This window comes from Thermobia domestica, chromosome 8 (genome assembly GCF_964235325.1).
Source record: "Thermobia domestica chromosome 8, izTheDome1.hap1.1, whole genome shotgun sequence".
NCBI lineage: Eukaryota > Metazoa > Arthropoda > Insecta > Zygentoma > Lepismatidae > Thermobia > Thermobia domestica.
Genome location: NC_137461.1, coordinates 32,780,553 through 32,795,733, shown reverse-complemented (window position 1 = coordinate 32,795,733; position 15,181 = coordinate 32,780,553). Strand labels below are relative to the sequence as shown.

General features: G+C 32.4%; 1 protein-coding gene across 1 annotated transcript in view; it reads right to left on the bottom strand.

Annotated features, from left to right (window-relative positions):
* LOC145692079 (uncharacterized) overlaps positions 1 to 6,604 on the bottom strand; it is a 290,578-nt gene extending 283,974 nt beyond the window's left edge. Inside the window, exons 1-2 of the mRNA XM_081767371.1 lie at positions 6,563 to 6,604; positions 4,146 to 4,193 (exon numbers count right to left, since the gene is read on the bottom strand). The gene's annotated coding sequence lies outside the window, so the exon portion shown is untranslated. The remainder of the gene's footprint in view (positions 1 to 4,145; positions 4,194 to 6,562) is intronic.
* Between the last annotated feature and the right edge of the window lie 8,577 nt (positions 6,605 to 15,181).

The window sequence follows — 15,181 nt, the reverse complement described above, 5'->3', positions numbered from 1 at the left end:
TCAGAGAATAAAATAAAATCAAAGTAAAATTTAACAATACTAAACGTAGAGCATGTCAAAGCTACAGCAATATGCATGTTTTTATGATGTGTATAGTCATAATCAAACATTTGGTTCTACACCAAATAATTTGTTTTGTAGATCATGTTCAAAAATTGGCGCGTTGGCGCGGCAATTTTAACTTTTACCAATAGCATTAACGCTTCTGCACATCAAATAAAACTGAAATATATTGACTAATGGAGAAGTTATCGACAAGAGAAAATAATATATATATATATATATATATATATATATATATATATATATATATATATATATATATATATATGTGTGTGTGTGTGTGTGTGTGTGTGTAGGTGTGTGTATGTGTGTAATGGAAATGCACATATGTGTGTAATTTACTAATCAGTTTTGTCAGTGATTACCAAGACGATCTTTTTGGTCTGGTAGAATAAAAGAAAATAACACGTATGTTACATTTATGAAAATATCCCTTTTTTCAATGTTTTTAACGAAAGTAGTAACTATTAATTTAAGCATTCTTTTAATATCTTTAATTACTAACAAATTAAGTAAAACTTTTACTGCTCGTGAATAAAGTATATGTATAAGGGACAGAAATGAAGAGCTTAGTTCTTACTCTAAAGATATTACTTAAAACTTTTACTAATCACAAGAAATTCCAGTTAATCATAGGCAGCAAAATAAATATATGAAATCGGATTGATCTCTTGTATTCAGCCAAAAATTAAATAAAAATTGAGTATTGTGATAATCATTGTAATTGTTAATATGTTGCAATAAAGAAATACTTGTTTATTTCGCTTCCACGATATGGAAATCTGACTACAAGAGATGAAATTGATCCAATTGTCCAGAAGTATATTATAACTAATACTAGAAAGCTACAAATAGAGGACAAAAGCAACATGTTTCCCTAATGTCGTGCCTAATGAAAAAGGTAATTCACAAGAGGATAAAATCGAAATGAATGGAGAAACAAAAATTATTGTGGTTCTGAAATCGTCACCTACAATACATTTCTTTTTTTTAAGAAAAGGACTATGCTATTACTTTAAAATCTTAAAATAATTGTCAACGTAATTGTCGATGTATCAATGTATAACTTTGGAATGTGTTACTGTGATCAGCTGTATCCAGAAGCTTTAATTCTGTTTTACTGTCACTAAAGCTGTTAAAATGACATTCTAAGTTTCTCCAAAGGAAAAACCGATGAAAATTATTCTACACAAAACCTGTTCCACTATGTTAAAAAGGCAGGTCATATAAAGAGGTAACTCGATAATGAATGAAGGAGTTTTTGGTCATGGACGTTTTTGTTTTGCACTTTGTATTGTCGGAATAATTTTAAATATCTCTACATGTCCAAATTGTATAAGTTATGTGTACAGTAATATTGGGAAAGGATCCCTACAAACTCTTCGTCTTTTCTGCTTACAAAAACTCGATATATAGGTCTTATATTTGGTAATGTTATCAAGAGCTGAAATTTCATGTGTATCAAAATACTATCATTTAGTTTTCACATTTTGCACTCTCTTGCAACAGGAGTTAAATAATATTAAGAGTTAGTAAATACGTGTGTAAGGAAGCAGTTATAATCGTTGAACAATATTTGTCTGTGGAATATATGCTCCAAGCTTATAAAAACTATAGAACGTCAATCAGTGTAATTTCTTCCATTTGAATAGCAAATGCATAACAATAATTCTACATAATAATTGCATAATAGACGAAGACGTCATTAGCCCATTACTTTCAGTTCTTTTCTTCAAATATTGCATGAAATTATCTCCAAAATTTGTTAGGATTTAAGAAAAAAGTTTGGAGCACATAATGGGAGTTTATCCCAAATTAATCATCAAACGATAGTGATATCGTATCTTGAACATATAGCGGATCTCTCTATTCAAATATATCACGATGTTTCAAGATGATTCATCACATACACCATATACATGGTATACGTAACGATTTGTGCATGTGTGTGTATATGTATGTATCATCTATCTTCAGAGCCATTCAAAACATTTAAACAAAGAAAACCAATATTGAAAGTTTGACATAATATGCATATCACTAACTGTTTTCTCCGAACATGTTTTAAACCCGATAGGAGAGAAGAGGACACGTCTAGCCAGCATCCGTCGTAGGAAGAGCAATTGGATTGGACACATCTTTCGAAGTAACTGTCTTCTTCATACCGCCATAGAAGGAAAGATGGAAGGAAAGCGAGAAATTAAAAGGAGAAGAATACAACTTACCGATAATTTGAAAAAGAGAAGAAAATATTGGGAGTTAAAAGAGGAAGCAGAGGATCGAGAAACGTGGAAGAAACATTTCTAGGCCTAAATCTAAAACTAAAAAAAACTCTTTAGTCTCAGGATCTGCTGAAAGGCAGAATACTTAATAATAATGTTTTCCCAGTTCAATATAAAATTTTAGCTTTGTTCATGGCACCGTATCAGACTATTCCATATTTCAAATCCATACGTTAAACGGAAATTTAATACTACATTTATTATTCAGTGTTAAAAACACAGGTTTCTATAATATAAAAAAACCAAGTGAGACGGTCGGGGGCAATGCACATCTAATGTTCGTTACTCTCGAACACTACGATAATGATACTGTACTTTTATATTAATAGAAAAGAAAGGCTACCACGAATTCAAAATTTGACTTTTTTTCAATAAACATTACTTCATAAAGCTGCTTAGTAGCACATTCAACAGCGTAAACGATTTCATAGACATAAGGATCATAAAGCTATTTACAGAATTTGGAACCTGAAATCATTCCTCAATCAATGGAAACTTGATTACATATTGTGATATTGCTTGAATTGACGTATTTGTTAGAAATAATTATAATGATTATCTGCTTTTTTTTCTTCCTTTAACAGTACAACAATAGTATTTTGTATTTCTGCACTGATTACGGCACGTACCCGTAATTAGTGTTTTTTTAAAGTTACCCATTTCTATCCCATCAACGAAACGGTTTCAGATATTAAGTGGCTGTGACCATCGTTTTAATTTATTTAGATGTTCAAACTATATAAATCTTAAGTTGAAATACTTATCTAAGTATTTTTTATTCGAAATAAAGCCTTGAGAGAAAAATTAAATTTTCAAATGATTGTAACTTTGTACTTGTTTATCTTAAATGCGTTATATCATAATTATAGTATTCGATACTAAGGTATATTGCATAGTTTTTCTTTGGTGGGCTATTAACTTTCTTGAAGCCTTTAAAACATGGATGTTTCTGACATTGGAGCATCCTCAGTTGGCAAAAGTGAATAATTAAACTGTTGTAATGAATTTTCAGTTCACAAGTAGGTCTCACTTAATCTCTAGAAATTTAGTGTAGGCCAAATAACATTTGGAAAGGTACTATTATTATATAATAGTGGTAGCATAGTTAAACTTCTGGTGTTACAGAGTATATGTATCAATGTGTCTACTTTTATTATTGATTAAAAGTTACAAATGTGTCTCAAGATAAAAGGTCACCCTTGATATACATTTGCATATATATATATATATATATATATATATATATATATATTCTCATTTACAAAAGTGGCTAAACTACGTCTCATGATGAAAATTGATCATTTCCTTATCCCACCTGTTTCCAAAATGTTGCTCTTGTCTTCAAATATACTGAGAGAAAATTTAAGTCGAGATACTATATTGAGCCCTTGTCTTCTTATGATTATCTTTTTCTAAAAGAAATGGTTATCATCACGAAATGAGTGATGGAATCAAGGAATATGTCAAAGTGATATAATCACCTAACATACCGCCGAACTATGTTTTACGGTTTGAGATTTTTGTGAAATATAATTAGCTTAAGCTGTCGTCTTTAAGTCGAAATTTCAGTATAGTGGACGTTGGCACTACCACTTAAATAGTTACAACAGTAGGATTTGTAATTCGGGCTAAGTATTACAATGGTGATCCCATTATATATATGATCCGTCCATTAAATTTTAATGTATCATAGTGGCTTAAACAAGATGCCAGATTCACAGGGGTAAAATACAATATTTTTGTCTAATAATTATTAACTTTAACATTTGTATCAATAATACGAAAAATATATTTACTTACTGGTAGTCGTAGTAGTAGTAATGACAGGTGGTGGTCTCCTGGTAGTTGCTGCATTATTTCCATTTATGTTGTGGAGGAGAATAAAGTGAAAGAAAAGAATATAAGATTATGAATCTTTGAGATTTTTCATATAATGGTCAACAAATATTATCTCCTTAAATTAATCTACTTATGCGTGAATCGCTTGCACCATGAATATTTCCCATATATTAAAAAACAGAGACAACTAAGATATTTTTAAACAAATAATTCTAAATTCAGACATGCGTTATGGTTCAGACATGCTAGTAAAACTTCAAATAAAACATACTGCTAAAACAACATTATCATTTAGGTTATCGAGGTTTCTGGAGAAATAATTTTTACTAGTACGCTTTTCAAGATTTATATGAAGTGAAATTTTTGAAATAGTTATGAATAAGAGACTTTGATAAACAATCAATTTACATTATTACAAAATAATTATTTGTAGAAATTATTTTGTGGTATAGTAGCATAAGTGGCTAGGATTTATAAATAAATCTATAATTGAAAGTATGCACCTCAATTAACGTTATGTAACTCAGAAAGGAAGAAAGTATTGGGAATTTCTTATATATAGTACAGAATTTTAGAACAGCTTTAGCTTGCTACTGTGCTTTTCAATTTGTTATAAAGTTACGTCTGGAGAACATGGTCACTCATAAGAAAATCGTATGCATGACTTGCATGATAATAATATCTGTTAAAATTTCAATACATTTATTCTTCATTTTAGAGAGTTTATAAAACAAATAAAAAGTACAATAACAACAATTAGTGTGTTCTTCAAATGAGTTATCAGTCTCACTGTTAGTTTGAGACTGTGAGGACAAAACTAGCTATTTTCATAATAACCTATTTACAAAAAAAAATTGACATATAATCGCTGGTCTCTCTGTAGACGGACTTCATAGTAGCTTCTAATTTATAATGAAAAGTATTAATTAAAAAATGCTATTCCGAAGGATCCACAGTCCAGTTGCAGTGATTCAGAAAAGATGTGGTAGAAGATGCCTATTCTTACGAATGTGATCTCTTACGGGCTTAGCATGGTACCTCCATCAGCCCCACTGAATTTCAAGAATATGTGTTAGTAAAAAGTAAATTCCTTTTTAAGTATGTTATTGTTGATTGAAATTTAAGCACTTAATCACATAGTCATTTAGTAATATTTTCCACAAATTCCCTTTATTGTTGAAGTCGTTTTTGTTCTGCAGTTAAATAATATTACTGTTACCATATGACTGTTACCACATGTTTTGCCATACAGAACTCATTTGTCATAACCTGTTAAATATTCATATGTTTTCGTCCCCAGTAGCTTTTTCTAGATGATGATATTTACTAGCACCACATCAATTTTAACACATTTTGTTTGTGATTTGTTATTCATTTCTATATTGTTCATACACATCAGCAAATAATATGTGCTCTAGAAATATGTTAGGATCTTTTATCGTCTCAATTGGTGAGGAGACCCGAGTACAAATCAAAATCTTATTCGGAATATATGTCATCAGGATTTCATAATAATATCAGAGTTCGTACTTTATATACTGAAAAGATACTTGTATCTCCTAGTAAGTAAATAGAATTAGAATAGGTTGCAGTAGTTATTGTAACTCTTATTCATCTCAAATTCTCTTTCCCTACTTTGATAAAATTAATTCTTAGACATCCAGCAAGTTTGTTTTACTCCTTTTCTTCTAAATACTTTCATTTGAAAGGCTCATAGTTGTAATTCAAATTCTCTATAAATTTTTAATACTATGACATCAAGAAAAATAACAATCAGCTTGTCACACCAAAGTTTTTTTTATATTTATTTCATAAGGACAACTCAACAGGCTTAAAGGCCAGTTATAGTGTCGTGTGCATATTTATCTAACATACACCGTTATACATACATTATTATATACGTCTTTAATTAGAAAAATAAACACACTGCTGAACAAGACTGCACTTATTTAATATAAAAACACATTTACACGTGACGTTTTGATCTTCTAGCCAAGATCCTCATCAGACGGACCAATTATGGGTTCTGATTGTTCTGCATTGAGGATATCATATTAATTGTATCGCACAGATATGCTAATCGTATATAGGAGCAATAGAGTCTTACAGGTGGACAAAGTGCAAATACACACAGCCATTTCTATGTTGGTGCAGTGTCTGTGCTTGCACTACCACTTAAATAATCACAACAGTAGGATTTGTAATTCGGGATAACTATTAATATGATTATCCTATTTATGTATATGTGATTCATCAACTGAATTTCAATGTATCATGGTGGCTTAAACAAGGTCTTCAAAAAGAAAATACAATATTTTTCTCTAATACTTATTAATTAAAACTTTTGTGTAAATAGTCAGAAAAATATATTTACTTACTGGTAGTCGTAGTACTAGTAGAGCTTGCTGATGGTCTACAGGAAATTGCTGCATTATTTCCATTTATGTCGTGGAAGAGAATAAAGTAAAAGAAAAGAATATAAGATTATGAATTTCTGAGATTGAACATATCATGGTCAATAAAGATTGTCTCCTTATATTCAAGGGTGCCCACAAGGGGGGGAATGACGCCAATGGCTTCATTAATTTTGGGGGGTCACGGAAGAGGAAAAGGTTTATGTATGAGTAGGCAGTTGATGAAGTAATAACTGAACCTTTGAGAAAGATTAAAGTTGAGGTTTATCTTAAGATCCTTGACTCACTGACTGTTCCATTACCAGATTGCTTTTCAGACCAATTCTTGGCCTTAAGGACCCAAATGGCTTTCTATCCCCATGATGGACTTAGCAAACTGAATGAAAGTCTACGGTCATATATGATACAAGGATTGAGTAACTTCTGCCATTTTGATAGTGAAGACACAGTAGCAGCACACACCAGAACATAGAGATTTCTGATTTGTTAGCCAAACCAAAAAAGTCTAAGATTTTCAAGCAAGGCAAGAACAATAGTAGTAAATTAGAAACCAGAAGATGCTCGAGAAGAAGCTTTAGTTGGAGAAGAAATTGACGATGAAGAGGAAGACGAAGTGGAATTAACTGTGAAGATCTAGATTAAATGAGGGTTTTTTAAACCAAATAGGTGTTTACAGCTGCTCTCAAGATTTGCAAACATAAATAGGCGCTACAGAATTCTGCTTTCACCATCTCTAAGAAGCTGCTCAGCCGAGAGAACAACGAATCGGATCAAAATTGTTAAAAAAAAGACACCTCAGAACAAGCATGTGGGAGAGTCGATTTACTAATTTTAAGAAGACAGACTGAAATGTTTAACGAATTATCATATGGGGACATTATTGATCAGTTTTCTTTGACCAGTAAACAAAGACAAAAGTTGTTGTTAAAACGTCAGATTCATTAAGTTCAATGTTTCTGATATTCATGTTTACTTGTGTGATTTGGCGTAATTTTTACACCGTATAATTTCTGGAATTATGTAATGTTTTCTGTACCTTTAAGAAAATATGTCTTACTTTTATTGAGTATTGCCTTGCTTTCTGTTAATGGCTGTCAAAATAAATATATCAATATGCCTAAATAAAGGCTAATTTTAACATACGTCTACAAAAAGAAATCGGTAAAATACTGACTATAAGTGACTATCGAGGAGTATAGGGAATTTTAAGTCAGTTAAAAAGTAAAATGAAAATAACTTTTAATTTAGTGTACCCATAGGCGGAATTATGAATTGTTTACTGGGGGCAGACATTTTGGTCGGTCTCGGACCTGTGGAATACTTCCTAGGCGATGTGGAGTTAATATGAATAACAACATTTCTTGTCAAGAAGTTGAGGACATTGCTCCATGCCTCCCCCACACTCTGCCCATGAGTGTACCGGAGAAAAAGGAAATGCACTGATAAAGAAATTTTAAAAGTTTAATGTCAGGGACGAACAACAATTCTTGCTAAGGTTAGTCGAGCATAACAGAAAAGTCGTCACCTAGTGAACAAAAGAAGGGATTGCATCATTCAAAGTTGATTAATATAGCATATGTTGTACCTATTATACTACTTATTAACCTTAGAGTCTAGTTTTAGTATTATTTTAAGTTAATGATGTCTAGTTTTAAAAATAAAAGTAATTAACATTGAAAAATGGAATTTTTTGCCTAGTATTACAAACTGATCAAAGTGTGTAACCTCTAAATATTATCCAATCTTCATGAAATTTGTTACACACACACACACACACACACACACACACATATATATGTATATATATATTTATATATATATATATATTACATCACTGAGACTCGGAGCATAACCAGTATGCAAAAATCATACATTTTGTTTTTTGCCTCACAAAATGTTATCTCCTAAAGTGTACTAAGATTAATTATCAATTTTAAGTTGAAATAAACTATATTTAAAGTTGGTGTGATTGCAATGTGTCTTGTATTCTTTTCTTTAACAATGATATCACGTGTTTTCATAGGAAGGGGAGGATAAATTGTGAGGGGGATAAATTGTTAATTTGGGGGAACTGGCACCCCTGCTTGTATTAACCTAGTTATTCGTAGATCGCTTACTAGATGAATATTTTCCATGCATTTCAAGAAAACAGAAATATTTAATAGACCCTTTTCAAACTAATAATTGCCAAGTTTAGAGATGTTATACCATGGTCCAGTAGCAAAACATCAAATAAAAATTAACATTAAAATACTGCTAAAACATAAACATCTTTCACGTTATCAACGTTTTCTCAAACAAGAAATAATGTATATGTAAATAGAAATAATTTTGACAAGTACACTTCTCAAGATTAAGTCAAGTAAAATTTTTGAAACAATTATCGATAAGAAACTTGGGTAAACAATCAATTTACATTATTACAAAATAATTATTTGTAACAAATATTTTATGACATATGTAATATATGGGACTAGATATTGTGCTTGAAAATATAAACGTCAATTGATGTTATGTAGTTCACAAAGAAACAAGTATGATGTAGTAATTTGATACATAGTAGCATAATTTTAAAACTTTTTTATCTTGCTATTGTGCCTTTCCATTTGTTATAACAGTTACGTCCCGAGCAAATGGTCACTCATAAGTAATCCATATGCATGAATATAAAAAGGGCTAAAATTCGATCTATTCATTCTTCATTTTTCAGATATCTAATAAAACAAATGAAGAAGTGCAACAAAAATAATTAGTGTGTTCTGTAAATGAGTTATCAGACCCACTGTTTGTTTTGGACTGTGAAGACACTGGCTACTTCCATAATAATCATTTTTTAAAGAAAATTGACATGTACTGGTTTGCCTGTACGCGATGAATTCTATATTTCAAAATAACTTCATAGTAGCATCTAATTTATATTAAAAAGTATTAGTTAAATAATGCTATTCCGAAGCACCCACGGATAGAGGTGTTTTCTTTGAGAAAACACGAAGTGGTGGAAGAGGCTTGCTCTTGGAAATGTGATCTTGTATCAGGTTAGCATGGTATCTACACGAAAATCACTGAACTTCAAATGTTGAGTTAGCAAAAATTAAATTTCTTTCCAAGTATATTATATTTGATTGAAATTTGAACACTATATCACGTAGTCATTTAATAATGTTCTTCACAAATTCCCTTAATTTTTCTTCAGTTAAATCGTATTACTCTTTCCACATGATTATATGTGTAGTGTCAAACACAACGACTTTTGTCATAAACTGATAACTATTCATATTATTTAGTCCCCAGTAGCGTTTTTGTGATCATCGTCTTTACTAGGGCAGCATCAATTTCAATACATTATCTTTCTCGCTTGTTCCTCATTTCTATATTGTTCATGCAATGCATAAAATAATATGTATTCTATCAATGTCTTAGGAACTTTGATTGTCTCAATTGGTGAGGGGACCCAAGTCCGAATCCAAATCTCCGTAGCAATACATCATTCGGATTTAAACTTAACATCAGACTTCGTACTTGTAGCCCCGCGTAGCGTAGTCGCTAACGCTCTCGCCTTCGGTGCAAGCGGTCCCGGGTTCGATTCTTCGAAAACTTTCAAACCAGACACCCTGAATGAGGTTTCACTGGGTTTTCCTCATTCACGCCAGTCAAATGCCGGGGTGGTACCTAACTTATAGGTCCCAGGCCGTTTCCTTCCTTCCCCAATCCTTTCTTCCTTCCCTTTCCACAGATTGTTTGCTCGCCGAGGGACGTCATCCGTCAAATTGTGACGGGCTAAATGGCCTTAGATGCCGAAAGCCCTAGAATGTAAATCCTAAATCAGACTTTGTACTTTACATACTGACAAGATACTTACGTCTCCTATCTAATAAAAAAAATATAACAGGTTATTGTAGTTCTTAGTTACCTCGAACTTTCTTTCCTTACTTTGATAACATGTCGTCTTAGGCACGCAACTAGTTGAGTCCTTTTCTTCTAAATACTTTAATTTGAAAGGCTTCTAAATGTACTTCATGTTCTGTACATTTCAAATCTTATAACATCCAAAAAGATGTCATTCAGCTTATTACCACCAAGCTATGCAACAAAATCACGGAAACCATGTTGTAGGGCGTCTATTGTGATCATGTAACGGTTTCTGTATACCTATAAAAATTTGTGTTCTAACACTTTTGCTAGCTTACAAGCTGCTGAACACGATATTTAATACAAAATAAAAATTACCTATTATTTTGTGGAAATACAAAGTAAATCCAAATACATTTTCACCACAAGGATTCTCTAAATATCTATGTCCTGCGGGTACGCTCCATAGCTACACGAGACAATGATGATGATAGTGAACGTAATGGTGGAATGACGGAAGTGGAAAGAAACTAAAAATTACTTAAAGATGACAAATGCACATGATGTTCTTCCCTACAAGATCCACAGGTACCCTAAACAACAGTAACGATTCTTATACTACTAAGCCATCGCAAAAAGCATTTTCCAGAAATGTAAAATCTTCATGGACCACTTAATAAAACAAAAGCTCTGAATTCAATTTTCATACGAACTTCGTAGTATAATTAGTGAAAAATATCAAAACTTTCGTATTAACATTTAATTACTTTAACTGATCAAAAAATCAAACATTCCAGTATCTGCTCAAGAATATATAATTGTTATTTTTCTTGATAATTTACTACGGGTGTTTAGGTGATATTCTACTCAGTATAAATTTAGACCAGAAAGTGGACGATATCCATTATAGTTCTTCAAAATCTACGTCTATGTGTCAAAATTTTCGAAATATCCATGTACTCAATCCGTTAGCTTTTGTGAATTGGTTGCATTGCATTTAAGGCAAATGAGATTGTTTAACATTAGCCTAAATTGTGTGATAGCATGCGAAGCATATAGTAAAATTTCGTGTGTGGAATAGGTCTGAGAAACCAATGAAAGGGAGAAGCCCGTTTAACTTTCAAACATAGAAATTTGTGAGTACTTCGTTTGTTGAGGCAAGTATATCCAAAACAGAATATGTTAAATGCATCGAGAACAATAGTGGTTGAACCGATGATAACGTATGAAGAAGAGCTATTGTGACAAATGTGAGAAAGTAAATAGAAATATAGCTTAATATAGAGATCGACAAATATTGAATATCATTTTTGCAAATAGAGGTTCAGCTAATACGGTATAAAATACTGAAGAACGCAATACGTATCTTAAACGTCATTTCTACAATACAGCCATAATACTAGTATATCTATATAACTTCAGCATCCGTCATAGGGTTAGAATTTCCAATTCTTCGAAACTACTGTCAAAGTATGGTGTGCGAAAACAATTGTACCATTCAACTACAAAAGATAAATAATACCTACGTCTGGAAGAATCATTTTTCTTCTATCCTCCTTTGAGTTCACATATGGCAGAAACTGATAGAGATGTATAATCCAGAATACCTCATTACTTCCTACTTTAAAATATAGAGGCAACTTAAATATTGGTAAAGAGCAGAGTTTCTAACTATCTCGTTAGTTGAATTAATTACCTAGAAGGAACAATTCTGGGTTCTGATTGTTCCAGCATTCAGAAGGTCATATTAAGTGTATCGTGCGGATATACTTATCATATATAAGAGCAATAGAGCCTTAGAGACTGACAATGTGCCAATACACACAGCCATTTCTGTTCAGAAGTAGTTCGATGAACATCAGGTGACTTCGATACTTCCTTGCGCCTGGAGAGAATAAATTTGAACATTGTTGAGATTCAATCAGCTTTAAAGTAACGAGTGAGTGCATGTTTCAATACTAATTGCAGCTCAAAATGAGTGTTGCACTACACGATCCCAAAGTATCTTCCAAGGTGCTCTACATTTTAGATGATATGTCTCAGTTTTGCGATCAATACAGAAGTCAAACGTAACACATAGGTAAAATAAATCTGCTATGTTGTATATTTCTAATATTTTCACAATTTTCGAAATCTTCCTTATACAGTGATCTAATGCAATTTACGTAATTAAAGTACTTCCTCGAATAGCACTGTTGGTACTTTCGGAATCAACTGTTACCAGTGGAATCATGTTTTAATGGATATTACTAACATACTGAAAAACTCGTTTCTCCATTGCTCAAGACATGGAAATAACAGGAAACGTCATTACTGTAACAATGGGTAGAAGTAATTAATAATATTCAAACGTAAGTGTTAGCTCAAGCCGATATATCAACAATCTTTTATTTGGAGTGCGTCAACTTATTCACACAGTAAACTGCACAAACACATTACATTCTTATATCGGGTATAGTTCGTTTATTATTAATCTGTACTGGAACCAAAAATTCACAGTATTCTTATTAATAAGATTCGTAACACACATATTCAGACTTCATATAATATTATTTGTAATTGTATTTGCAACAACCTCAAAATATCGTCATACCAAGCATCAATTATTTATATGTGATATTTTTCTATGTTTGCACATATTTATTACCATTTTCAGCTTCAAAACAGCTAGTGTCACATTTATAAAACACTTTGTGCCAATCTGTATCATTCCAACATTTCTCCCCTCTTTTCAAAATTAAGCTTACATCTTGCCCATCTTCCTACATAAAAATAAATCCAATCTAAGAATATGTTTTTTTTACGTATATCCCCACCTATCAGGCGGTTTCTTATTTCTCATAGATCTTCGAAGAGTTTGCTGTACTACATTATCCTGGGTTAATAATGTCTGAACTAAGGGTGATGAGTATTGTCTACATGGAGCCTGAGGTATCTGAGAACCATTCACTTTGGGCTGATCTCTTCTACAATTCTCTTTGAATGCTTTGTTAAATGTATTTCCATTTTCTGGAACTCGGTCACAAAAATCCAATTTAACTTGATGCGCATGGTACATACGGGTGATCCCATCCACTACTACTTTGTACGTATTTCTACCGACTTTATTTAATAACGTCCCTTTTATGAACTTTGGAATTGACCCTCTGTGATTTTTGACCCACACAGATTTTCCAAGTAAATTATCTGTCTCACTTAGTCTATGGTCGGGTTTCTTTCGAGGAATACAGAACCATGTACGAGGTTTAAATGTGAGAATTGTTTCTGCCGGCGTCTTATTTGACCATTTTCCATTGGTATGTACAAATAAGTAATTGATTTGTCTAATCCATGATTGAAACATATTTCGATTCACTCTATAGTTGGCTAGTATAAATTTTAGTTTCAATAGTTTTTTAATTGATTGCACGGCCCTTTCAGCCGTTCCGTTACTTTGAGCGTGATACGGTGGTGTGTGCATTAACTCGATATTTCGTTGAACACAAAAATTCTTAAAATCAATCGATGTAAATGGTGGTCCATTATCTGTTACCAACGTCTCGGGAAAACCCATTACTTGAAATACTTCCTCTAATTTTTCCATCGTCTCCCTAAAATTAGTACTATTCACTACCCACACCTTAATCCACTTGAAAAAGACATCCGTTAAGAGTAGCACAACAAACCCAAAAATTGAAAAATGATCGAGATGTACTCTCTGCCATTGTTTGTTCGTTGATGGCCAACTACTATATTGTCGTTGTACAGGAACATTGGTCATAGCCTGACAAAACTGACATTTCTGTACAAAATTGTGTATATCAGATAAGAAATCTGGCCACCAAAATTGCCTTTTAGCCATATTTATAATCTTATCTACTCCCAAATGCTGAGCGTGCAACCTCGTTAGATACATGAATTTAATTTACCCGATAAAATAACCTTTCCTTGCCAATATAATAAATTATTTTGTACCTCCAGCTCATATCGATGTTTAAAAAACCATTTATGTTCTTTATCATCTAAAGAAAGTGGTAGTCTTTTTGGCCAACCCTTTTTGTCCAATTTAATACCGTTTGCATCCATATATCTTGCTGCATCTCCTGTTCAATTTCCTGTTCAGTTAGAATAAACGTTTGTAGTTGACTCATATAATTTTGCGTTTCTTCTTCATCTTGTGTTGCTGCATTCATAGGAAATCTCGATAGAAAATCCGCCACTCTTACTTCCTTGTGATATACAATCTCAAAACTATAATTGGTTAATAACAAATACCATCTTAAGAAACGGGGCGTGATTGTCGATGGAGGTGCTTTCACTCCAAAAATCCATCTAATGGGTTGTGAGTCAGTTAGAATTTGAACGATCGTCCGTATAGGTATTTATGGAATTTCTTCACCGCAAATACCACAGCTAAAGCTTCCCTCTCAAATTGTGAATAATTTCGTTCAGCTTTTGAAAGCGTGGCCGATGCACATTCCACCGTCCTTAAGTTATTATTGTAACTATTAAATAATACGGCTCCCACCCCATAGGGAGAGGCGTCTGTCATGATAAGAATATAGGCCGTTTCATCAAATGGGTGGAGAACTGGCGCCTGTGATAAAATTTCTTTAATGTTATCAAACTCCTGTTGATGTATCTTATCCCATTTCCATCGTACACCTTTATGCAACAAATGGTTTAGATTGGGAATTTTCAAGGACAATGCTGGCAAATGTCTATGATAAAAATTAACCATTCCCAGAAATGATT